The sequence below is a fragment of the Suricata suricatta genome, chromosome 12, assembly GCF_006229205.1.
Source record: "Suricata suricatta isolate VVHF042 chromosome 12, meerkat_22Aug2017_6uvM2_HiC, whole genome shotgun sequence".
In the NCBI taxonomy this organism is placed as follows: Eukaryota; Metazoa; Chordata; class Mammalia; order Carnivora; family Herpestidae; genus Suricata; species Suricata suricatta.
The window spans coordinates 82,722,117-82,748,753 of NC_043711.1; the positions used below are offsets into that span (position 1 = coordinate 82,722,117).

Here is a 26,637-nt window from a genome sequence, read left to right on the forward strand (position 1 = left end):
AGGCTCTGAGCTAGCTGTCAGCACAGAGCCTGACGTGGGGCTCAAACCCACGAACGTGAGATCTGACCTGAGCCGAAGTCAGAGGCTTAACCGACTGAGCCACCCAGGCGCCCCATAATTTTCTTTTTTGAGAGAGAGAGAGCATGAGTCGGGGAGAGAGAGGGGAAGAGAGGATCTGAAGTGGACTCCATACTGACAGCAGAGAGCTTGATGCAGGGCTCGAACTTAAAAATATAAAATCATGACCTGAGCCAAAGTCAGACACTGAAATGAAGTCAGACACTGAACCAACAGAGCCACCAGGTGCCCCTATTTTATTTTTTAAGATTTAATTATTTAAAGTATTTTCTACATCCAACATAGGCTTGAACCCCAACCCTGAGATCAAGAGTCACACAGTCCACTGACTGAGCCACCCAGAAACCCCTTATTTTTATTTTTTGAGTAGGCTCCACACACAATGTGGGGCTTGAATTTATGACCCTGAGATCAAGAGTCACATACTCTACTGATTGAGCCAGCCAGGCACACTGTCTTTCATTTTCTTAATGGTATCTTCAAAAAAAATTTTTTTTGAATGTTTATTCATCTTTAAGAGAGAGAGACAGAGACAGAGACAGAGAGAGTGTGTGAGCAAGGATGGGGGGAGACACAGAATCCAAAGCAGGCTCCAGGCTCTGAGCTGTCAGCACAAAGCTCAGTGTGGGGCTCAAAACCACGAACCATGAGATCATGACCTGAGCCAAAGTTGGATGCTTAACTGACTTAGTCACCCAGGTGCACCCCCCTTTTTTTTTAATTTTAAATATTTTGTAATGGTATCTTTAAAAAAACTTATGGGGGAAAAATTCACAAAACATAAAATCAACCATTTAAAATTAAACAAATCAAGGTGCCTGGTTGGTTCAGTCAGAGCAGCATACAACTCTTGATCTTGGGGTCAGAGACTGGGTTGGGTGTAGAGATTACATGTACTATATAGGATTAATCAATCAATTAATCTTAAAAAATAAAATTGAACAATTCATTAGTGGTGCCATTTGAAACAAAGATTTTTGAATTTTGATGGTCAAATATATCAAAATTTTCATATAGGTAACTTGTGTCATATCTAAGAAACTTTCTTCCTGATCCACAGTCTGGAAGATTTTTCTCCAGTGTCTTTTAAAAGTCTTATAGTTTGACTCTTCTCTTTAGATTTCTGATCCATTTGAGTTATTTTTTGTGTATAGTATAATATAGGGGTAGTATAAGTTCATCTTTTTACATGTGGATATCCTGATGTATGATTTCTAATTTCAATAAATATGGCCAAATTGTCTTCCTAAAACACAACTAGCATCATACCAATCAGTAGTGAGCATGGCTGTTTTCTCACACTCTTGCTAACACAAGTGAGATATCAAACTTTTTGTTATAGGCAAATGTAATAATGAAAACATAGCAACTTGGCGTGCCTGGGTGGCTCAGTCAGTTAAGCATCTGACTCTTGATTTTGGCTCAGGTCATGACCACATGGTTTGCGAGTTCGAGCCCCTAATTGGTACAGAGCCTGCTTGGGATTCTCTCTGCCCCTCCCTCATGCTGATGCTCTTTCTCAAAATACATAAACTTAAAAGAAAAAAAAGCATAGCATCTCATAGCTTTACTTTGCTAAATTGCTACTTTAGCCACATCCTAAGCACTATGATGAAATATATTAGCTCAGTGCTTTAGCTATATTTTGTTTCAGCATATATTACTATATATTACCAAGAAATGCAGGTAACTGGACCATTTAACCTTGCAGAACTTGCCCCTCCTTCCCTCCAACTTTAGAAGGTTCTCAAGGACTGAAAATAAAGTCATAGTTCCCATATATCTAATTGCAACCTTTGCCACCTCAGAAGTTTGCATAAATGGAGGCTGAGTTCTAACATTCCCAGGATTGTTTCTGGTCTGACACCTTCCCGACTTGCATAAGGTGACCTGGATGCTTGTTGCTTGACTCTATTTTTGCCTGAGGAATTGTATGCCTGACTTTAATTTTTTTTTAAAGAGATATAAATTCTGGTTTAAGACAGACATTTCCAGTGAGTACTATAGGCAAGAAATAATTCTGATCTGCAATCTGTAGACATGGGTCAGTAGGGCTTTACTAGGACGAGGACAACTTCAGGTTTGAGAGCGAGAAAAGATGTAACTGGGGATAATGAATAGGAGTCGAAGCTCTGACATGCTGTTTATTACCCAAGGGAGTTCGTCAGTCCTGCCATCACTCATCTGAATCTCAGTCCTCCCAAAAACTGCAGGAGGAGGTGCTCAGAGCTCCTTATGGCTATTTGTTTTTATAACTTTTTTTTCTACTTCTATATTCAGTATGGAAAATATGAAGGATACAGAGAAGCAGAGCCTCTTTTTTGCATTGATTCAAGAAGAGACAGTTGTGAAACAGGTGAAAGAGACAGTCCTAGGTTGAAATATCAGGTTTGTTTCTTGCATTCTCTGTGAATTTTGGCAAGGCATCCAACCCTTTCTGACCTCTGTTTCCACCTCTAGAAAGGTAGTACTCACAATGCCTCCTACCTCATTGGGGATGAATATTGGCACATCTAGTTCAGTATGTCTCTGTCTCCTTTCACAATTTACAAATAAAGTTTTATCCAACCAAGCAGTTCCTGAGCATCCTTAAGGTGTTATTATATGCTAGAGGAATCCAGGGATGGATAAGACTGTGGCTTTGCCCTTCAAGAACTTACAGTTTCAGGAAGGAGAGATTAAATGGTCCAGTCTGCTGCCCTTTGATAATATAGACATATGATCCCAATTTGCAGATGTCAGCAGAGGCCCAGAGAGCCCAAGAAATACAGCAAGTAAATAGGGAGGGGACTGGAATGCAGTCAAGAGGAATATTGGGACAGAAGCATTGAGAGGAATTTTGGAAATAAAATCATGCCATTTTGTAGTTTAAAAGAAACAAACAGGGTCGCCTGGCTCGCTCAGTCAGTAGAACATGTGACTCTTGATCTCAGGGTCATGAGTTCAAGCTCCACACTGGGCATAGAACCTACATTAAAAAAAAAAAGGAAAAGAACAAGATGGAGATGGAGATACCTGGAATGAATCAAGGGTTATAAATCTAGCCCTGAAGGTGGACTGCATTTTGTTTGTACAGAATTTAACCCCCACCCAATATTATATTATAAAAAATTTCCTTTTTGTTTTTAAGTTTATTTATTTTGAAGAACGAGGGGGAGGCAGGAGGGGCAGAAAGAGGGAGAGACAGAATCACAAGCAGGCTCCACTCTGCCAGCACAGAGCCTGACTGGGTTCAAACTCGCAAACTGTGAAATCATGACCTGAACTGAGATCGAGAGTCAGGCGCTTAACCAACTAAGCCACCCAGGTGCTCCTATTAATAAAAATTATCAAATATATAGAACAGTTGAAAGAATTGTGCGGTGAACATCCATCTATCCACCACCTAGATTCTATGGTTGTTAACAGCTTGCTATATTTGCTTTGTCATGTATGTATTCATTCATCTACCCCTCTGTCCATCTTACTCTTTGATGCAATTCAAAGAAGCTGCAGAGTTCATTCTATCTCTAGACATTTCAACATGCCTAATTAAGAGTGCAGTATTTGCTTTTGTTTTTAGGTTTATTTTACATACAGTGTGATATGCATAGATCTCAAGTATAACTTTTGCTGAATTGTGACAAATGCATACAATCATGGAATCCACATCCCTAACAAGGTACTGAGAACATTTTCAACACCTCCAAAAATTCCCTCCTGTCAGAGGCAACCACCGTTGTGAATTTTTTTTTTACCATTGATTAGGTTTTGCCTATTCTAGAACGTTGTACAAATAGGATTGTAGATTGTATACTCTTTTCTATAAGGCTTCTTTCTTTTAGCATGATGTCTGAGACTTACCTATTTTGTGTGATTTTTTAATTTCCTAGTAGTATTCCATTGCATGAATGTCTATAACACAGTTTATCCATTTTCCTGTTGATAGAACACAAGAAGTTTTAAATTGGTTGCCAATGTTGTAGGTTTCACTTCAAATCCTGGCTCTGCTACTTGCAATATACGTGATCATGTGCCAGTTACTTTGTGTCCTTGAGACTCAGTTTCCTAGTCTGCATAATGAGGAAAATTATAGCTATTGTTTACTGAGCTATGTGCCTGCTTGGCACTGTTCCAAATGTTTTACATACTCATTACTCATTTAATCCTCATAATGACCCACAAGATAGGGTATATTACAATTCCTATTTTATAGATTTGGAAATTGAGCACCCAACCTAGTTTGCTGGGGGTCTACAATGAGATAGTATGTGTAAAACACCTGGGACTCTATTTGGTGATTACAATGTAGAAAGTAAACATTGGCTGTTATTTTTCATTTTACCTTATTGGCCCTTAGAGGAATTTAAGTTTACTACCCTAATGGAGAGATGTATAAGGCCCTGGGAATGGGGTTTCCAGATAAATACAGATGTCCAGTTAAATTTGAATTTTATTTTGTTTTAAAGTTTATCTATTTTGAGAGAGAGCTATTGCACAATGTGTGTGTGCAGGCACACAAAAGCTGGGGAGGGAAAGACAGAGAGGGAGAGAGAGGATCCCAAGCAGGCTCCATGCTCTCAATGCAGAGCCTGATGTGGGTCTCTATCCTATGAACCGTGAGATCATGACTTGAGTCAAAATCAAGAAGCTCAACCAACTGAGCCACCCAGATGCCCAAAATTTGAATATTAGACAATGAAAATAATTTTAGCATAACTATGTTACATCAATATTTGTCACATATTAATGCTAAAAAGTTGTTTATCTGAAATTCAAATTTATTAAAAAATTTTTTTCCTTTTATAGTTTATTGTCAAGTTGGTTTCCATACAACACCCAGTGCTCATCCCCACAAGTGCCCTCCTCCATGCCCATCACCCCCTCCTCCTCTCCCCCTCCCCCATCAGCCCTCAGTTTGTTCTCAGTATTCAAGAGTCTCTCATGGTTTGCCTCCCTCCCTCTCCCCAACTGTTTTTTCCCCTTGCCCTCCCCATGGTCCTCTGTTAAGTTTCTCCTGTTCCACTTATGAGTGAAAGCATATGGTATCTGTCCTTCTCTGCCTGACTTATTTCACTTAGCATAACACCCTCGAGTTCCATCCATGTTGCTACAAATGGCCAGGTGAAATTCAAATTTAATCGAGCTTCCTAAATTTTTATTTTCTAAGTCTGGCAACCATACTTGGGAGGAAGTGACTAAGGTGACTAGGGACAGAACCAGTACACCTCATTTTGCCAATGAGGAAACAGTCTTTTTTAATTTTTTAAGATTTTATTGATTTATGTATTTATTTGAGAGAGAGAGAGGATGCAAGTGAATGAGAGGCAGAGAGAGAGAGAGAGAAGCAGGACTTACCTGAAGCAGGGCTCAAGCTCACCTAACATGGGACTTGAAATTATGAACCTTGAGATCATGACCTGAGCTGAAGTCAGAGGCTTACTGACTGAGCCACCTAGGCACCCCATTTATCGATTGATTGATTGATTGATTTAAATAATCTCTACACCCAACTTGGGGCTCAAATTCATGATCCCAAGATCAAGAGTCACACACTCGGAAGACTGAGTGACTGAGCCAGCCACTAAAGATTTTATTATGTTTTTTAAATTATTTTTTTGTTAAAAAAATTTTTTAATGTTTTATTTATTTTTGATACAGAGAGAGACAGAGCATGAGAGGGGGAGGCGCAGAGAGAGAAGGAGACACAGAACCAGAAACAGGCTCCAGGCTCTGAGCTGTCAGCACAGAGCCTGACATGGGGCTCGAACCCACAAACGTGAGATCTGACCTGAGCCGAAGTCAGACGCTCTACCAACTGAGCCACCCAGGTGCCCCTAAAGATTTTATTTTTAAATAATTGTTATACTTAACATGGGACTTCACCTTACAACCCCCAGATCAAGAGCCACATTCTCTACCGACTGAAGCAACCAGGAGCTATGAGAAAACATTCTTAAAGAGGGCAAATGAGGGAGCCATGAGGTCTTAAGTAGATCGAGATCTCAGGCTCCCAGAAGCTTCATCTAGTGTTTTCTCTTCATCAATGCACAGCTCTGCCACTTTTCATGTCTTTCCCTGCCTCTGGCAGTTGAATGCAGAGTGGCTTCAGGGAAGTAGGGGACAGAAACATGACTCAGTGTTCTGTAGGGAAAGCCAGTAAGTGACAGGCGGCATGTGGGCCGCTGGGGTTTCTCTTCCCACTCCTTCCAGCTCTGCATCCCTGCTTCCTTCTCTCTTTCTTTGCCCAGAGGCCTGGAAAGCTCCTTCCCTTGCAGGTGGGGACCTCCTTCAGGCTTCCTACTCCTATTCCAGCATGGTTGGGTTTTGGCCCAGGCTCACCTGGGTGTCCAAGGCAGAAAGAGGGTGTAGGTGGTCCAAGGCTTTATAATAACCACAGGGTCTGCATTCTGATCAAGTCTAGGCTTACTTCTGGATCAGGGAACCTGGGAGCCAGAGCCACATAGCATGGGAGATGAGGAAATGGCCAGACTGGGATTCTCTGCCTTCACCAAATCAGCTTCTCCTTAGAGAACCACCAACTACCTACTGTAGATTTCCCAGAATCTTCACAGCATCATTTGTGAAGGTAGGATGCGGTAGCATCTATTATTTCCATTTGGTGATTTGGACACTGAGGTTAAAAGACTTGCCTAAGACCACTAACCATAATTGTTGATAGGACTAGATTCTTGTTCCATATGCCTTTGAAAAAGCCTAAATTACTAACTCCTGCTAGGTAATGAATGGTTCTTAGATCAGAGCTAATCCACCCTGTTGGCATTAGTAAGTTAGGATAGCATAGTCCAGTGGGTCTCAAAATGTGATCCCTGGGGATCAATGTCACCTGGGAACTTGTTAGAAATGCAAATTCTGGGGCGCCTGAGTGGCTTGGTTGGTTAGCTCAGGTCATGATTTCATGGTTTGTGGGTTTGAGCCCCGTGTTAGGCTCTGTGCCGACAGCTCAGAGCCTGAAGCCTGCTTCGAATTCTGTGTCTCCCTCTTTCTCTGCCCTTCCCCCACTTGTACTTTGCCTCTGTCTTTCAAAAAAAAATGTAAAAAAATTTTAAAAAAGAAATGTAAATTCTTGGGCTAGATAGCAGAACTTCCTGACTCAGAAATTCTGGGGCTGACACATGTTAATTTGAGTTTTAATAAGCCCTCCAGGTGATTCTGATGTACTCTGAAGTTGGAGAATCTTTGATGTATAGTAGAAAGAGGTGCATTTCTTGGGGGGAAAAAAAAGAATGCATATTTAAAGCATATTAAAAAATTTTTTAATATTTATTTTGGGAGAGAGAGAGAATGTGAACAGGAGAGGAGCAGAGAGAAAGGGAGACAAAGAATCCAAAGCAGGCTCCAGGCTCTAAGCTGTCACCACAGAGCCGGATGCTGGCCTTGAACTTACAAATCACGAGATCATGATCTGAGCCAAAGTCAGACACTTAACCAACTGAGCCACACAGGCACCCCTAAAGCATATTTGTTTTAAGTAACTTTCACTGACATACAATGCAAATACAGAAAAATACACAAACCAAAAGTATACAGCTCAGTGAATTTTCACAGTGAGCATGCTTGTGTACCAGCACCTCGATCAAGACACAGAACATTATTACCAACTTGGAGAAGCCCTCTTGTGTCTCCTTCCTGGTACTTCCTCTCCTCAAAGGAGAATCACTATCCTGACTTCAAATGCCATAGAGTAGTTTTGCCTAACGTTATACATTTTTAAAAGTTGTGGATGAAGACAGAATCTGGAGCCAGAGAACTTTGATTGAATCCCTGCTTATTTATGGAGTGAGCTTGGACCAGTCATCTCATTTCCTTGAGACTCATTTCCTTCTCTCTATAATGGTGATAGAAATACCTTAGACTTTAAAGGGACACTACTAGCTTTCTCAAACTTGCCTACTGTTAAGAATCACCCGGGGCACTAGTTTAAAAGCTTACATTCCCCAGAGCATACATTCTTAATATGACAAAAACTGGTTGTGGGTAGGAAAAATTTTTTGCTTGCTTATGTAAAAGCACATATATACATATGACACATTAATAGATATACAGTATATTTGTGATACTAAAATTTCATGGGGGAATAATTAGGGGAAAATGTCTAAAAATATTCCTTAGAGAGATGATAATAAAAAAAAAGATTGAAAAGCACTGCCGTACAGGAGTGATTCTTAAAGTGTGGTCTGTGGTTAAAAATGCAAATTCTCAGATGCCTGGGTGGCTCAGTCACCCATGTGTGACTCTTGGTTTTGGTTCAGGTCATGATCTCACAGTTGGTGAGATCGAGCCCACCCCCTCTCCAAAATCTGGCTCTGCACTGACAGTGGGGAGCCTACTGGGATTCTCTCTCTTCTTCTGTCTCTGCCCCTCCCCACCCACTCTCTCTCTCTCTCAAAATGCATAAATAAAATAAAAAAATTTAAAAAATGCAAATTCTCAGGCCTGACCCCAGACCTACTGAACCAGAAATTCTAGAGGTGGGGCCCTGTAATCTATGGTTTAACAGATCCTTCAAGTGATTCTGATGGGCCCTTATGTTTGAGAACCACTCCCCTGGAGATTCTGAATTGGGTAGGGTCCTGGAATCCGTTATCAGTAACAAGCTGTTCTAAGTCCATTGCAGGAAACATTGACATAGAGATTTGAACGCGCTTTGAGAAACACAAGTGATTTTCCAGATGGTAAAATATCTTCATTAGGAGAAAACAGGCTAAACAATAATAGCGAAGGTCACTAATTACTAAGCACTTAGCTGGGCCTCTGAGTCTGCTTGCACAGCCTTTTAATTCTCACAAATTCATGAAGAAGTGAAGAGGAGGGACTCTGAAGCCAGGCTGTCTTGGTCATTCCAGCTGGTGACTTGGTTTATGCATCTGTAAAGTGGGGATAATGTACTTTCTTCAAAGATTTATTGTAAGGTTTAAAGATGCTTATTGGTCAGCTCTTAGAACACCTACCATGTTGGCACCACTTACCTTACACGCACCCTGTTAAAAGGAAGATTTAAACCCAATCAATGTAATTAAGAACTAAAGTATAATGCAGTGGTTTTCAAAGTGTGATTCGCCACCAGTAGCACACCAGAGTTAGAAATGCAAATTATTAGATCCCATCCCAGATCTGCTGAAAAACTCTGGGGGTGGGACCCCTAAGTTTCAACAAGCCCTTCAGGTGATTCTGATGTACACTAGCGTTTGAAAACCACAGCTACAATTTTGAGAGATTGGGGGAGGGAGGGAGCTTAAAAGAAAAAAAATCCTAGAGCAGGTGGGAGCAATCCCAGAGTCCCTCCCACCTAAGGGCGAGCAAACTTCGATTTAGCTGCGCTTCTCAGCTTCTGCCAACTCTTCTGGCCGGTGCGCAAAGCCTTCTGGGGCCTGTGGTCCACATCCCTGCTGAGCCAGAGGCGCCTGCGCGTTGGCCGCCAACTCGCTCTAGTAGCTGTGGTCGGGGCTCGGGACCGGCTGCCATCTTAGTCGAGGGATTGAAGAGTCGCCGCCGCCCCGAGTCCCGGTAAACACCCGCGGGTGGACTGGGGGCAGTTCTGGGTATAGGGGGGAGCCCGCATGTGAGTGTCCGAGGAGAACCAGGGGTGAAGGAGTGCGGTGCGCGGGTGGGGTCCCTAGAGCTACGACTGCTCCCTCTTCTCACTGAGCCGGTGCCCGTGGGGGGCACGGGGAGCTCGGGCTAGTGGCCGAAGGGTGCGTTGGCCGGAGGCGCGGAGCAGCGCCTGTATGGCCGGAGGCGTGGGGAGCCCCTCGCCTCGCTGGCGTCAACTTGTGAGCGGGCTGCGCCATGGCGGGCGCCAGCAGGGTCTGGCCCCGCGCCCCCAGCCCCGCCCAGGGGCCACTCTCCCGCGGCCCGGCCTACGCGCGGGCCCGGCGGCAGCGGCCGCTCCGGCCGACGTGGCCCTGCGAGGGGCGGCGGCCGGGCCCACCTGCCACTCGGCTGGCCTTCCCGAGACTTTTTGGAGCCCCCAGTCGCGAGGCGGGCCCAGCACAGCGGCTGCCTCATCGTTCTTCCACTCCCCTCCTCCTTCCATTGTCCCCCATCGTGGTGGTCCCGGGCCGGGCGCCCTTTTCGGCGCCCGCTGCCCCGCCGGCACCTCCCGGCGTCGAGTTTTGCGGACGTGGAGTTGTCACTGCCCTCCCTCTTGAGTGTCCTTTTCTCTGGCAGAGAAAAGAAAAAAGTAGCTGTGAACGTATTCTAAAGGTCGAAACGTGATGAGGACGTGACTTCGTGGGAACTAAGCGGGGAACTCAAGTTTTCAGACGTAGTCCAGGGCCGGGACTTAAAGAGAAACACAGGGTCTTTGCACTCATGGTAGAAGACATTGGGCCTAAAGTCAAGAGATGTAACAAGGTGATATATTGTTACATTTTCTGCCGTTCGTTATTCTACAGCTTCAGTATGCCTTTTTGGGAGTGAAGGTTGGGGAAGAAGAGTGGGATTTTTTTCTTTGAAAATTAAGGAGGCACCGGAGCCAACCACTTATCACTGCACTTAATTGGGATCTTCCACATCTATTCCTAATACAATTCGATTTTAAGGAAGCATTTAATAAAGGCAGTGAATTTCCATCGTCAAAATTGGTTAAGGATTTTTCAGCTGAAATGAAGTTCTCATGGCAGATATGCTGAGAGCCTGCACTGTGTACTCATAGATGTACTTGAGGTACAGTTACTTCATTCTTAAGATTTAGAAATGAAGGTGGAAATTCAACTGCTTTTTGAACAGAGAATGTAAGTTTTTTGGGTGAGTCCAAAAGGAATTCCTTCATGTTCAGTTTATGAATCAAGTTAGAAAGGATATGAAATCAAAAACAAGTGCAGAATACTTTTTCACAGTATTCTACAGGGAATCCTTTCTAAATTCTTTTTTTTTAAAAACATCTTTCATCTATTGGAAGAGACCGACAAACCAGTAGTTCCCAAATTTGTCTATTAGAATAATTAGGGGAGTTTTTTAAAAGTTGAAATTCCAGAATCTCCTTTCCTGAGATTGATTTAGTACATCAGCTTTGGCCCTGAAGAATTTATTTTTAAAAGGTACCAAAACGTGCCTCAGGCAATTCTGTTGATCTTGGGAACCACTGAGGCAAACAGTACTGTGGACCTACCAAGGAATTCTCAAAAAGCTTTGAGACAGAAGGAAAAGTGACCAGCCCTGTCTTGGGGTTGGCCAGAGGAGGGGACAGGACCTGCCCCTGGTCCTGCTGGGTCTTAGATGATGAGTAGGAGCCTGAAAAGGGTGGGGAAAGAGAGGGCTAGGACGACAGGAAACACAATGCTGTGTGTAAATGCAGAAGATTGAAGGAGAAAAAGGGTTCAGGGAGCTAGGGAGTGGAATGGGGAAGGAGAGCATTGTGGGACATGAGGTCAGAAAGGTAAAAGGAGGTAACTATATGAAAAATTCTAAGTATAATGCTAAGAAACTCAAATTTTATGTTAGCAATGGGTTTGGATTAAAGAAATATATTTTTAAATGTATATTTTTGAGAGACAGACCAGGCATGAGGAGGGGAAGGGCAGAGAGAGAAGGAGACACAGACTCTGAAGCAAGTTCCAGGCTCTGAGCCGGCAGCACAGAGCCGGAAGTGGGGCTTGAACTCACAAACTGCAAGAGCATGACCTGAGCCAAAGTCAGCTGTTTAACTGACTGAGCCACACAGGCGCCCCTGGATTCAGATTTTAAACGAGGAAATGATCTGAATATATGTTGTGGTAGAAAGATTGCTCTGGTAATGAGAGTAAAAGGATGGGAAATGGCTATTGCAGAAGTCTAGGTGAGAGCTGAAAAGGCTTGATGTTGGATAGAGGCTCTGGGGAAGATCACGGGATTGGATTTAGTTATTTACTAGTGCATTATTGTTGCCATATTTTTGGATGAGGAATTTTTAGGGCCAGACTGGGTAAAAGGCTCTTGTTCTGTAAAAATAACCCATTAGCAAATCTGAATAATATTGCCAGGTTATATGTATTAATGGCATGAGAGTGGATTGTTCATTAGCATTTCTGAAAAATTAGAAAGAACCAGATTGGGTGCAATTTGGAGGGGAGCTTGGAGATTAGACTGAAATTTATAACTATCAGCACTGTTGATCTAAGGTTGTTTGAAGTGTTTTTCTCTCATACTCAGAAATTGGTTATTAGAATTTTAGAGTTGGAAGAGATTGCAGAGATTATTTAGTCCATGGTAGCAAATATATTCTGGTTTATGAAGCAACTAAGCTTTGAAATAGCTGCCAGAAGCACTGTATTGAGAAAGATTTTGGTCATATGTATTCTTTGGAAAAGTGAGTTATAATTGATTAGTGATGTTTCCTGTGGACACAGTTATCTAGTCGGTGATGTATGTGCCAGGTATATGCCATCCTTAGACTAGTCCAAACTATTAGTTTTCTGTTTAAAAAAAGAGGTTAAATAATTTACCTAAAAGTAGTTAAGAATTAGAGCTAGCAGTAGAACTGAGTATTGTAACTCTTAGTGTGTTATTCTCCAGTGTTACCAAGATGAATGTGTGCTGCTAAAGAGCTTTTGCTATTAGACCAAAAGAGAAAAGGTATTTCTAGCCTGTGCCATTTGACTGTTTAGATAAGAGTTTGACAAGGAGCTTTGGCCTAGAAGTAAATTTTGTAAGTTTTGTCTGGCTTAAGACAATTGTTAGTACTGATAGGAAGTAGTCACCAGCTTGTGGTGTTTTTGGTTTTTTTTTTCTTTTTCACTTCCTTATTCCTCACTGTTCTTTCAGTTTTAGGTATTGGGGATTGGTTTCCTTTATGTGAGTTAAGGCAAAAATATATAGTGTTATTTATTGATTTAGTATTTATAGCATTTTGCCAAATTCTAGGCTCATAATAAGCGCTTAGTAAAGGCATGTTGGTTTTTGTGACTGTACATGGTACAGTTTTGAGTCAAATTAGTGGGTGGGTTGCAGAATTGAACTACAGCGTTATCTGGTTGGTAGGTTGGCCCTCAGCTAAAAATATTGGGTTGGAAACTAGCCTCACAACTCGTAGTCATTAACTAGGAGCTGTTTCTCCTTCTGTCTAACAGTGCACTGTACTTGGAAAACTGCCACCTCACCTCTTGCTTCTTTTCAGAACTGTCTATGCTCTGATACTGGAAGTGCTTTTTCTTTTCCTATCCCTAGGAGCCTCCCGAGGTGTAGGGACCATCCTTATAGTGACCCCAGTAGTTAGAGTTTATGTTTATATTGCTATCCTCATTTTGTCATGAAGCCGTCATAGCCAGGTGGGCATCACCCCCAAAGTTTGTTTGAGTCCTTTTCCTCCTGACTCACCTTATCCTGCCCGCCCTATCAGAAACTATCTATCCCTTCCCCTCAAATGGTCTATCCCATGAAACTTTTGTTTTTATTTTATTATTTTTTTTAAAGTAATCTCTGTGCCCAACATAGGGCATGAACTCATGACCCCAAGATCAAGAGTCACATGCTTTACCAACTGAGCCAACCAGGCACCCCTTTTCTTTCCATGAAACTTAAAAAGACATTGTGTTGTCAGATTTCCAAGGTCATTGCTAATCTGATGTGTTTAACCATGGGAATAATGTGTTAATGGACCCTCCTTCCCCTCCCAGGTAACATGCATTTAACAGTGGCCTTCTGGAGACAACGCCTTAACCCAAAGAAGTGACTCGAGTGGTGAGAACTTCAGGTATGGTGGCAGGCCCAGCTCTGGTCCTGTAACTGCTGTGGGGAGGGAGGCACGAGGAAAGAGGATGTTGAAGAAATAGGCAGTTTCCGCTTGGATCTGAAACCGAGTCTCTTCTCTAAGCATTAGCCTGTGAGCCACACTTTGCTCTTACTTTAGGTCCTCTGACGTTTTTGTTTACCTTTCTTTTTTTAAGGTTTGTTTATTTGTTTATGTGTGTGTAGGTGAAAGAGAATGAGCAGGGGGAAGGGCAGAGAGAGAGGGAGAGAGAGAACCCCAGGCCTGTTCCAAGCTCTGCACTGAGTGTGATGTAGGGCTTGGTCTCATGATCATGATGTGAGATCATGACTTGAGCAGAAAACAAGAGTTGGACATTTAACTGAATGAGCTGACCAGGTCCTTGACGTCTCTGTTTTTCTAGTTTTCTTGGACATATACTTTCTCCACTTGTGCTGTTTTTTATAAACATTTATTCTATGTATTCTTGTCCAGATATGTGCAGGTGTATGGTTAAAAAGTGTAAGAAGTAAAAAAGAAGGCAACACAGTGCAGTGGAAAAAGAATAGAGGACTTGGAAAGAAAAGGTCTGGGGGCGCCTGGGTGGCTCAGTTGGTTGAACGTCCGACTTCGGTTCAGGTCATGATCTCATAGTTCGTGGGTTCAAGCCCTGCATTGGGTTCTGTGCTGACAGCTCAGAGCCTGGAGCCTGTTTCAGATTCTGTGTCTCCCTCTCTCTCTGCCCCTCCCTTACTCATGCTGTCTCTCTCTGTCTCAAAAATAAATAAAGAAAAAAAATTAAAAACAAACAAAAAAGGAATGAAAAGGTCTGGAGTTCTGATTTGATTTTGCCACTGAGAAACTGACTTTTGACAAGTTATTTAATCTTCCTGTACTCAGTTTATGTATCTGTAAAATAGATGTATTGATTCCTACCTGCCTTTCTGACATTGTTGTGAGGATCAAATAAAAGAATACAAATTAAAGCTTTAGAAAAAAATGAATTTACAACTTACGACATTATCTGGGAGAAGTTGGCAGTAATATTAAGAAGGAAAACATGAGGACAGGATAAATTCACTTCCAAGGATCAGAAGAGAGAAAAGGAAGACTACTGGATAAGAAAGAAAAGTAGAGCATGAAAACAGTCAAGCAGGAAGAGAATAAGGAATGTATGAAATAGAACTGATGAACTGGTAAGTGAGAAAGCTGAATAGGACAAAGAGTTGTCCCTTGAACTTGCCTCACTCTAACCTTGCAGCTGTTTCTCATTACCACTTCTTTTCATATAAATGTCCATCCATACTTAGATTCCTTTCTTCACCATAAACATCAGTGTTTGTTATTCATACCTATGTGTGACTCTTTGTGTTTAGTTTATATTTTTAATTATTCTATAAATGCATAGAGACCAAGACTATGATTTGCTTTTTATGGTGTCCCAGGCCATTACTATTAAAAAAAAAAAATGTGCTTACTCTGTTCTTTATTTATAATTATGGAGAGCAGGAAGGAGATGCGGGGAACTTTGTGAGAGATAGGAAAGGAGCTGGCTAAAAGGGAAAGTAGATAAACAAGACATGGTAAGAAGAATTCTCAAAAAGTAATGGAAGGAAATACATGAAAATGAAAAATACATAGAGCAAAAAACAAAGGGGGGGAAGGAGATGGTGTTGTCTACAACAAAGGAACAAGGCAGCTTTCATTTCTTTAATGGTAAAGTAATACCTCACAAAATGTTGTGTGTTGGGAAAGATCATTCTCCATACCAAGTATCTTTAAAATATTTTCAAAAGTATCCATTGCATCCTGAGCTCACAGAGTAGTTCTTTGTGGAAAGAAAACTAGGCCAACATTCAGGAGACCTGGGTTCTAGCCTTGGTGTTCCTTGTTACTTTTGTAATCTTGGGCATTTCACTTAAATCTCTGGGCCTCTGCTTCCTCACTTGTCTATTAAAGGTATCAAGAAGGGGACAAAAAAAAGGTATAGAACATGATGATCTCTCAATTTTTTTCTAGCTCATTCTTTGATTATATTTTGTGCTTCATGGGCTGGCTCACTAATTTTTTAGAGCTTTGTTGATATCACAATGTAAGATTGGCCTTAGAAATATTTTTTTTTAAGAAATGTAAGTTTAAAAAAATTTTTAAATTTAATTTAATTTTTATTAAAAACTTTTTTTAAATGTTTATTTTAGGGGCGCCTGGGTGGCTCAGTCGGTTAAGCGTCCAGCTTTGGCTCAGGTCATGATCTCACGGTTCGTGGGTTCGAGCCCCACGTCAGGCTCTGTGCTGATAGCTAGCTCAGAGTCTGGAGCCTGCTTCAGATTCTGTGTCTCCCTCTCTCTGACCCTCCCCTGCTCGCACTGTCTCTCTCTGTCCCTCAAAAATAAAAATAAAAAACAAAAAAAATTTTTTTTGAAAAAAATAAAATAAATGTTTATTTTATCTGAGAGAGAGAGAGAGAGAGAGAGAGAGAGAGAGACCGACTGACCAGAACACAAGTGGGGGAGATGCAGAAAGAGAGGGAGACACAGAATCCAAAGCAGGCTCCAGACTCCTAACACGGACCCTCCCCGCCACCTACCAGGAGATCATGACCTGAAGCTTAACAGACTGGGCCACTCAGGCACCCCACAAAGTCTTTTGTTTTGTTTTGTTTTAATATTTATTTATTTATTTATAGAGGGGAGGGTCAGAGAAAAAAGGGGGAGAAAGAGAATCTCAAGCAGGTTCCACACCCATCCCAGCGCTAAGCCTGATGTGGATCGCAGGATTGTGAGATCATGACCGGATCATGACTTGGAGGCTTAACCTACTAAGCCGCCCAGGGGCCCGTAGAAATCTCTTATGATAGGTCTTCATAATACCTGTTCCTCTATAAATGAGAAACCATTATATTTTAAGTTCTGCTTTATTTTATTTTTTATTTTTGTATTTTTTAAAGATTTTATTTTTAAGTTATCTCTACATCCAAAGTGGGGCTTGGAATGTGGAGCTTAGATTTACAATCCCGAGATCAACAGTTTCATGCTCTACCAATGGAGCCAGCCAGGCAGGCGTCCCTTAAGTTCTACTTTAAACCTTGGCAAAAAGTGAGACTTGTAGGAAACCTAAGTATAGAAATGTTAAGTTTTTAATGTTCAACAAGCATTTACTGAGCCCCTATTGTGCTAGGTCTCAATGGGTTCTTAATATAAAACCCCTGCCTCAAGGATTTGTGGGGTTTTTTTGTCAGGAAAACAAACTTGCTCACCAGTAATTATTATAAAAAGCAAGGTGACAAATACGATAATGAAGATTGCATTGCATTGCAATTTAAGGTACTAACTTTATAGATTTATTGGTTCCTTTAACATAATTGAGTATGTGCTAAGTGCTGCTCACCGGTATGTGTTGCAGAGACTCACGCTGAAAAAAAAAATAAAAGGCAGCCCCTGCCGTTAGCATAGTTGAGTTTTTTCACATTTGGAAACTGCTTACCCTAATTTTCCCTTCTGTCCCAGGAAGTTTTGTACTGTATCATCACTTCATGATTTTAATCTAAGAATTCATCTGCATGTTGAGCTTGCCGCACTCCAGAAATGTTTGGTGACACACTTGCTGTCTGAGAAAATGTATGTTATTCTATTAGATCTATAACATTTTTTCTGTCACTGACAGAGAAATTTTTCTTTTAAGATAATGAAAAAGTCCAAATGCCATCTGGATAGCATGTCTAGGTGGACTTTGGTTTTATTTCTTAGTTATTCATTCAGAGAAAGAGTAGAATCTAAAATTTAGCCTTGCTTTGTTGTTCCAGGGAATCAATTCAGTTAGTCAGGGAGAAAAGGATGCTAGTTGAAAGGAATCATACTGTAGGAGTTAACACTACTGGAGTTGTCTGGTTTTGAATTTTGGCTCTACCATGCACTGGGAGGATGACCTTGGGCAAGTTCCTCACTGGGAATAGTAATGGCATATTACTATATAGGGTTGTTGTGTAGATTAAGATAATGTATTCTTGCTTGAACAATAGTTGGTTCACAATAAGTGTGAAGTGTTAGTTGCTATTGTTATTATCATTACCACCAACATTGTCTTAAAATTATTGTCTCAATTCATTAAGCTTATCTAGGGTGAGCATTGTAAATGCTAAATGAACATTTTAAATAGTAATGATCAGGTTGCAATTAAGTGAACTAGGGAATTCATATTCCTCTAATGGGGTAGGGGCTCCTGGGTGGCTCAGTCGGTTAAGCCTCTAATAGGGTGGCTGTTAAGTAGCTTTGGCTTACTTTTTAATTTTTTTAATTTTTATTTATTTTATTTTATTAAAAAATTTGTTTAACACATATTTATTTTTTGAGAGAAAGAGAGCACAAGCAGAGGAGGGGTAGAAAAAGAGGGAAACACAGAATCTGAAATGGGCTGCAGGCTCTGAGTTGGTAGGGAGGTGGGGGAAGGCTTGAATTCGTGGACTGGGAGATCATGACCTGAGCTGAAGTCCAACACTTAACCAACTGAGCTGCCCAGGCGCTCCTTTGGTTCACTCTTTTAAAAAGTTAAAGGGTAAAACTGACCATTTTAACCAATAAAAAATACATGATTCATGAGGTGCCTCGGTGGCTCAGTTGATTAAGTGTCCAACATTTCTTTATTTAAAAAAAATTTTTTTTATGTCTTTATTTTTGAGAAAGAGAGAGACAGACAGAGAGTAAGCATGGGAGGGGCAGAGAGAGAGGGAGATACAGAATCTGAAGCAGGCTCCATGCTCCAAGTGGCCAGCACAGAGCCCGACATGAGGCTCGAACCCACGGACCGTGAGATCATGACCTGAGCCGAAGCTGGACACTTAACTGACTGAGCCACCCAGGTGCCCCCCAACTTTTATTTTTAATGTTTGTTTATTTTAGAGAGGGAGAGACAAAATGTGAGCAGGAGAGGGGCAGAGAAGGGGGGGGGAACACAATCTGAAGCAGGCTCCAGACTCTGTGCTGGCAGATCTGAGCCTACTTAGGATTCTCTCTCTCCCTGTCTTTCTGACTCTCCCCTGCTCATGTGCATGCCCTGTCTGTCCTCCCTCTCAAAGTAAATAAACATTTAGAAAAGTGTAATTCAGTGTCAGCTCACTATTGACCTAGTGGGGAGTATAGGACCAAGTGTGGCCTGAGCATCTTTTATTCTAAACAGAAGTGGGGAATCTAGGTTTTGTGAGAAATCTTTTTTTTTTTTTTTTTTTACCTGTTGGCAACTTTTGAAATCATAATATAAACACTGTGGGCCAAGCAAACCACCACTGTGGATAGGATTTGTCTTGTGGGTTGCCACTTTGCAACCTCTGTTCTGGAGCTTGACTTTTTGCATGTTCTCTGCCTTTTGGGAAGAAAGTCCTTGCCCACATAGTTTTAAAACAGTTCATGTAATATTTCAGAGCAGTCTAGGGCTGAATGAGAAGTATGCAGAGTAATATTAGGGCAGAGAAGAGGAGAAACGTTATTTAAGAATGGGATTTAGAATGGGCAAAGGTATGGAGACAGGAAGACTTCAGATGATGCCGGTACAGTAAATAGATTAGTTGGAGTTTAGATTAGTCTGAAGAGGCTATATGTGGGGCTGGTAATAGGAGAAAGCTTCGAAAAGTTAAGAGACCATACTTTTTGTTTTGGGGTAACCTTAAATCCTATTGGCTGACAGGATAAAATGATATTTTATGGTGATTTATTAGGTAATACTGAGGTCTACAGTATTTACTAGGGTTGTTAGAGTCTGGAGGCAGGGAGACCAGGCTAGGAAGGTAGGTGGTAGTTGGAATGAAAAGGAAGGGACAAAAGCTTGTATAAGAGACAGAAGCATATATATAGGTCACCCTGTGACTGTGGGACCCTGCAGTAGATAAAGAGGGCCAATTGTGACAGCGTTTCCTCTATTCATTCTTTTGTTAACGTGGAGATAATACTATTATCCCTCCTTTGTCATGTTGTGGATCTCGCTTTATCACTCAGGCATAGCACCCTCCTTAATGACTATCACATACATAGTCTTGGGATTTCCCAGCTTGCACAAGTAGAATAGAAAAAAGAAAAAAAGAAAAAGAAACAGTAGTTTACTGCTTATCACATTTCTAGTTTTGGATTTTTGGCAATCTCAGTTAACCTCTATTAAGTTTCATTAGACTTTATATGTGGAACTTTTGTATTTACCAAAGTTTAGAAACACTGACAAATAGTTTGCTCATGGGGAAGATGTAGAATTTTGCTGCAGAAACTTGACATGATAATTAATTGGTGATTTAGGATGTTTAAAGAAACTGGTAAACGTTGTAGAAAGGTGGAATGTGTTTATTCTGTATAACTTGAGAAAGTGATTTTTGTGGATCTTCTTTTCTCTAGGCCTTTTGTCCTGTTTATAGTTTCTCATGAAAATTTTCTTGACAGATTGCAGGGAAGTTATTCTTTATTTTTGGCTAAAATGCCAAATGTAGTTATTCTAAGTAGTCTTTTTGGTAAGTAAGCTAAGACTATGTTAGATGTTTACATGCCTGAGTATTAAGAATACTTGAGATGCAACAATATTTCCCTCCTTGATGAATAAAAGTACTGAACTGAGCCTCTGAAAAGTACAAAAAGTTGCTGCCATCAGAGAGATGCAGCAATAAGGTCAATAGATTTGAGCTAAATCTAAATCTCATTTAATGGAGAAGGGATTTTTTTTTTTTTTAAGTATGGTCTAACCTAGTTTTTGGAATTCACCTCTTCTGAATATTCAAAGGCATTTTCAGGTGGTTCATTTAATTATAGATCTGCTTTGGAAGTGGAAAGGTAAGGAACAGGAGAGGGGTTAGCTGCATTTGTTTCTGTGGGAAGTCAGTAGTCCAAAGGAAATCCCAGATTATCTTTTTCTGTTCTTGAATTTTTTAGAGGAAAGATACTTACTACAGGTCTTAATTAAAAACTGTATTCAGTATATATATTAAAGTGTGCAGAACCTAGTTACTACTGCTTTTCTATGTCTAGAATGTTGCTGACATTTATCTGCTGTCATCTCCTTGCCCTTTGACTTTGTCCTTGAGGGTTTTTACTTTGTTTTGCTGGTGTTTTAGGAGGGAATGGAATAGGAGTGCTTATGTTCAGTCAGCCCTGTTCCTTTATTTTACCATATAAATTGATGTTTTCATCTTTAACAATGAAAATGATGAGTTTATCTTTCCTGATATTTTTTGTTTCATATTGTAAAATATATATGACATAAAACTGACCATTTTATTGATTTAGAAAATGTATTAACATTTATTTATTTGAGAGAGACAGAGCACAAGTGAGGGAGGGGCAGAGAGACACAGAATCTGAAGCAGGCTCCAGGCGATCAGCACAGAGCCTGACACGGGGCATGAACCCACATGAGATCATGACCTGAGCCAGAGTTGGACACTTATCTAACTGAGCCACCTAGGGTCCCCAACTATTTTTAAGTGCTCAGTTTAGTGATTAAGCACATTCACTTTGTTCAGCTATTACCATTGTGCATCTCTCAGAACTTTTTCATCATCCCAAACTGAAACTCCGTGCGCATTAAAAAATAAGTCACCATTCCTCTTCCCTCAACCTCTGATAACCACTTTGCTACTTTTTTGTCTCTGTATAGAATTTGACTATTTTAGGTACCTCATGTAAGTGGAATCATACAATATTATATGGTCCTTTATGTTTGGCTTGTTTCACTTTGCATAATGTCTTCAGGGTTCATGTGGTAGCATGTGTCAGAACTTCATTCCTTTTTAAGGCTAATATTCCATTTTATGTGTGAACCACATTTTGTTTATCCATTCATCTGTTGATGGACGTTTAGCTTATTTTCTCCTTTTTGCTATTGTGAATAATGATGTTATGAATGTGGGTGCTGTTTGAGTCTTTTAGTATTTTAGGTATATTCCCAGAAATGGAATTCCTGGATCATGTGGTAATTCTGTGTTTAATTTTTTGAGGAACCGCCATACTGTTTTCCATAGCAGCTATAACATTTTACATTGCCACCGGCAAGTGCTCAAGAATTCCCATTTTCCACACTCATACCAACATTTGTTATTTTCTGGTGGAGTTTAAAAAAAATTTTTTTTTTAATGTTTTATTTATTTTTGGTACAGAGAGAGAGCATGAGAGGGGGAGGGGCAGAGAGGGAAGGAGATACAGAACCAGAAGCAGGCTCCAGGCTCTGAGCTAGCTGTCAGCACAGAGCCCGACGCGGGGCTCAAACCCACGAATGTGAGATCTGACCTGAGCCGAAGTTGGAGGCTTAACAGACTGAGCCACCCAGGCGCCCCCCCCCCTTTTTTTTTATAATCATCCTAATGAGTGAATCGGTATCTCAGTGTAGTTTTGATTTTCGTTTCTCTAATGGTTAATTATTTTGAATGTCTTTTCATGTACTTATTAGCTTCTAGTATGTTTTCTGAAAAATGTCTGCTGAAGTCCTTTGCCCATTTTTTAATTGGATTGTTTGGGTTTGTAGGTTTCTGTCCATGTCTTTTCTGCTTCTGAGTCTACTGCTCTTCTCCTCCTTTCCTGTTATTGACAAAGCAACTAGAACCATTCTCTCCAATGTATATAGGACCTTAATAAATGTTTGATAAATGGTTAAAAGTAGGGCTTTCTGGAAAGGTAAAGGTTGATTAGGGCAAGGCCTTCCTTACATTTTTCTCTAGTTTTGGAGTTCTGTATTCTTTTTTAACAATTTACTTGGTGGGGCAAACATTTATAAAAGATTATGCTTTTAGACAAAGAATTCTCTGTGTAACTTAAATTTCATTTTAGAGGGGCACGTGGGTGGCTCAGTCGGTTAAGCTTCATGACTCCTGGTTTCATCTCAGGTCTTGATCTCACGATTCATGAGATTGAGCCCCTTGTATAGCAGGCACTGCTTAGGATTCTCTCTCTCCCTGTGCTCTTCCCCCACTCTTGTGTGTGCAGATACATGCACTCCCTTTCACTCTCAAAATAAGTAAACATTTAAAAAATTTTCATTTTAGAGAAGGAAAATGTAGGATCTTATTAAAATAAATTTGATTCTTCTCTTAGAGGCTTGCTGTTACTGTTTGCCTAAGAAAATATAAGGAAGCCTGAGATATCCAAAGAAGGGTTTTACTTTTTGTAATTCCTGTTTTAATCATTTCAATCTCATTCACTTTTTAAAGAAATCTCCAGGGGCACCTGGGTGGCTCAGTCGGTTGAGTGTCCGGCTTTGGCTCAGGTCATGATCTCATGGTTCGTGGGTTTGAGCCCCATGTCAGGCTGTGTGCTGACAGCTAGCTCAGAGCCTGGAGCCTGCTTCTGATTCTGTGTCTCCCTCTCTCTCTCTGACCCTCCCCTGCTCACACTCTCTCTCTGTCTCTCAAAAATAAATAAAAACATTAAAAAAATAAATAAAAAGTAATCTCCATAACCCAATGTGGAGTTCAAACTCACAACCCCAAGATTGAGAGTTGCTTGCTCTACTTACTGAGCCAGCCAGGTGCCCCTCAGTGATTTTTTTTTTTTTTTTTAAGATTTTGTTTTTAAATAATTTCTGCACCCAATGCGGGGATCGAACTCACCACCCTGACCTAGATCAAGAATCCCATGTTCCACCAACTGAGCCAACCAGGCACCTCTTACTTCTTAACTTTTTGTTGTGTAATGATTTGAGATTTCTTATTTTGAGACTGCTTTTTATTAGGGTTTTTGTTTTAGACAAGAGAAGGTTAGGAGTGGTCCTAGACTTGATACATGTCTTAATTTTGAAAAGGACAAAACTGAGTAAGTTCAGTATAGCAATGACACAAATATATTTTGTTTACCTGTTATCTTTTTTGGTTCCTTTAAGGAATCAGGGTTTTATTCTTAATTTATTTTTAAATGTTTGTTTATTCTGAGAGGTACAGAGAGAGAAACAAGGAAAGAGAGAACACCAAGTAGACTCCATACTGACAGTCTCATGAACTGTGAGATCATGACCTGTGGCAAAGTCAAGAGTCAGTCACGTAACTGGCTGAACCACCCAGGAACCCAGGAACCACGGTTTTAAATCATGAAATTAACAATGAACAAAGCTAGAGATTTCTGGTTTGGGCCACATATTTTGCTCTGACTTTGGACAGTCCATTTTTATTGGATTGTTACTGAGTTTTAATAATTTTTTGTAAATTCTGGATATGTTCTCTATCAGATACATGTTTTACAAATATATTCTCCCAGCTTTTGCTTATCTTTTCATTATCTTAATAGTGTCTTTTGAAAAGTAGAAGTTCATAATTTTGATGAGGCTTAATTTTTCCTGTTATGGGTTGTTGTCACATGTAAGAAGTATTTGCCTACCTGGGCAATCCATTTAACTTTCTTGGATGTCTACTTATAAGAACAAATAAGATATGTGTGGTATTTTTACTTCTTTGGAATAATAATCTTATTTAGCACCTTTCTGGAATCAAAATAGAAGAGGTAGTCTTTGGATAGAATACTAAGGTGAAAACCTACAGACCAAAATTGGAGTAAAGAATTGGCTCTGCTTTTATAATTTTATTTATTTCCTAATGGGTAAGTGGTAATTTTCTCCCTTCCCCCACAATTATTTAGGGCCCTTGGTTGTAAATTATTCTATATGATTTTTTTCTAAATCTGAATAATGCTTTTTGGCTCCTTTAAATAAAAATTATAAATTTATTTACAGAGTGTACATATATGTATTACACAGTAACTTATTAATAATGACATCTAGGTTACTTGATAGTTCTTAGATTATGTTTAGAAATGATCTGAGAAAGGTTTGTTGGAAGGATGGGGATGGTGGCTATCAGGATATTTTATTTTCAGGACAATTGATGGGTATTAAGAGATGGTCAGAAACCAGAGTTTCCTGGGAGCCAGGAACTTCAACCTTATGTGTAATTAGGTTGTATAATTTCACACAAGCATTGTTTGCAAAGGAGAGCAATATTTATTGTAGCACAATGGTACTTATATTTATTGTGGCATTAAACTGTAGCAGTAGATAGTCAGAACCAGGAAACAACTTGTAATAGTAGTTAATATTAAAATGTTTATTAGCTATTTGAGAGAACAGTAGAAAAATTACCTTCTAAAGTAGTGGGTACAGAGTTCAAACCAGCAAATAAATGCTAAAAGTTTGATTCTGGTGCCAGTTTTCTTAAATTCCATCGGCATACTATTGAACCTTGAAAGTTATACCTTTGTGTTTTTCTCTTTGAATAAGATAACCATCTTTTTATGCATATGCTTTAGATCCACACCCATACATTTGGTTAGAAAATGGGAAGAGACTTTTCATTTATCTGAGATCATTTACATCATGTTCAGAGCCAAGATGTCACTTTTGAGGGGTAGAGAGAATCGTTTATATCTTCCCACTCTGCTGAGGTACCTTTTCTAGAAAATAGGAAGGCAACTTTTCCCCATCATGCGTGGGTTTGAGTTCATTCCTTCTTATTTTATTGAGAACATTATGGAAATGAGTATTTACTTCTAGCCCAACCCAAAGAACTCTTATCCCCCTCTGATAATACCTTTAGGAATTCATACACCAAGTTCAGTTCCTTTGCTATCATTAGTGGAGAATGGGATCTAAACATTGTTCTTTCTGTTTAGTCCCTGCTACAGTGACTGGAGAGAGCAGGATCTAGTTTTCAATCCAGCTGGGTAGTGTGGCTAATGGTTACATACACAAGAACTATTACCACCTCCATGTTCCTTTCCCAACTGGATTGAGGCTCCATTCTTACAGTACTGGGTGGCAAATGAATACAGAATTTTTAAAACCCATGCTTTGATACATAGCTCTTTCACTTGAGTGGTGATTTGGAAACCTGGCTAAGTGGCCTTGTCCAAAGAAGAATACTACATATTTATAGTTGCCGTGTATACTTCTGTATTTTATTAAACACTTTTTATTCTTGAGAGAGAGAGGGAGAGACAGAGCATGAGTGGCTGAGGGGCAGAATGAGAGAGGGACACAGAATCTGAAGTAGGCTCCAGGCTTTGTGCTGACAGAGGTGGGGCTTGAACCCACGAACCACGAGATCATGACTTGAGCTGAAGTTGGTTGCTTAATTGACTAAGCCACCCAGGTGCCCCTATACTTCTGTACATCAGTAAGGCGGTTTGAAAGTTAGACTTCATTAGGTTTTAGTTCTCTGAATACCACTGTGTACATTAGCTCTTTGTACTTGTGCTTCAACAAGCAGTTTTTCTCTTTACTGTTTTTTTTCTTTTACAGTTTATTGTCAAATTGGTTTCCATATAACACTGAACTGCTCATCCCAACAAGTGCCCTCCTTCATGCCCATAACCCCTTTTCCCCTCTCCCCCACCCCCATCAATCCTCAGTTTTTTCTCAGTATTTAAGAGTCTCTTATGGTTTACCTCCCTCCCTCTCCTTAACTATTTTTTTCCTTCCCCTCCCTAATGGTCCTCTGTTAAGTTTCTCCTGTTAGATCTATGAGTGAAAACATACAGTATCTGTCCTTTTCTGCCTGACTTCTTTCACTTAGCAAGACACCTTCAAGTTTCATCCACATTGCCACGAATGGCCAGATTTCATTCGTTCTCATTGCCATGTAGTACTCCATTGTGTATATAAACCACATCTTCTCGATCCATTCATCAGTTGATGGACATTTAGGCTCTTCCCGTGACTCGGCTATTGTTGACAGTGCCGCTATGAACATTGGGGTACATGTGCCCCTATGCATCAGCACTTCTGTATCCCTTGGGTAAATTCCTAGCAGTGCTATTGCTGGGTCATAGGGGAGTTCTATTGTTAATTTTTTGAGGAACCTCCACAGTGTTTCCCATAGCGGCTGCACCAGTTTACATTCCCACCGACAGTGTAGGAGGGTGCCTGTTTCTCCACATCCTCGCCAGCAT

The 26,637-nt window shown here is 40.5% G+C and overlaps 1 protein-coding gene across 4 annotated transcripts in view; it reads left to right on the forward strand.

The window, feature by feature from the left end:
• Positions 1-9,480: 9,480 nt before the first annotated feature.
• The window catches only part of ITCH (itchy E3 ubiquitin protein ligase), a 154,628-nt gene continuing 137,471 nt past the window's right edge, over positions 9,481-26,637 (forward strand). For 3 of the 4 annotated variants that reach the window (XR_003901319.1, XM_029918440.1, XM_029918442.1), the window contains exons 1-2: positions 9,481-9,585; positions 13,674-13,750. The gene's annotated coding sequence lies outside the window, so the exon portion shown is untranslated. Of the gene's footprint in view, positions 9,586-10,268; positions 10,435-13,673; positions 13,751-26,637 lie in introns of those variants that run through there. The other variant, XM_029918441.1, reaches the window with a different exon arrangement.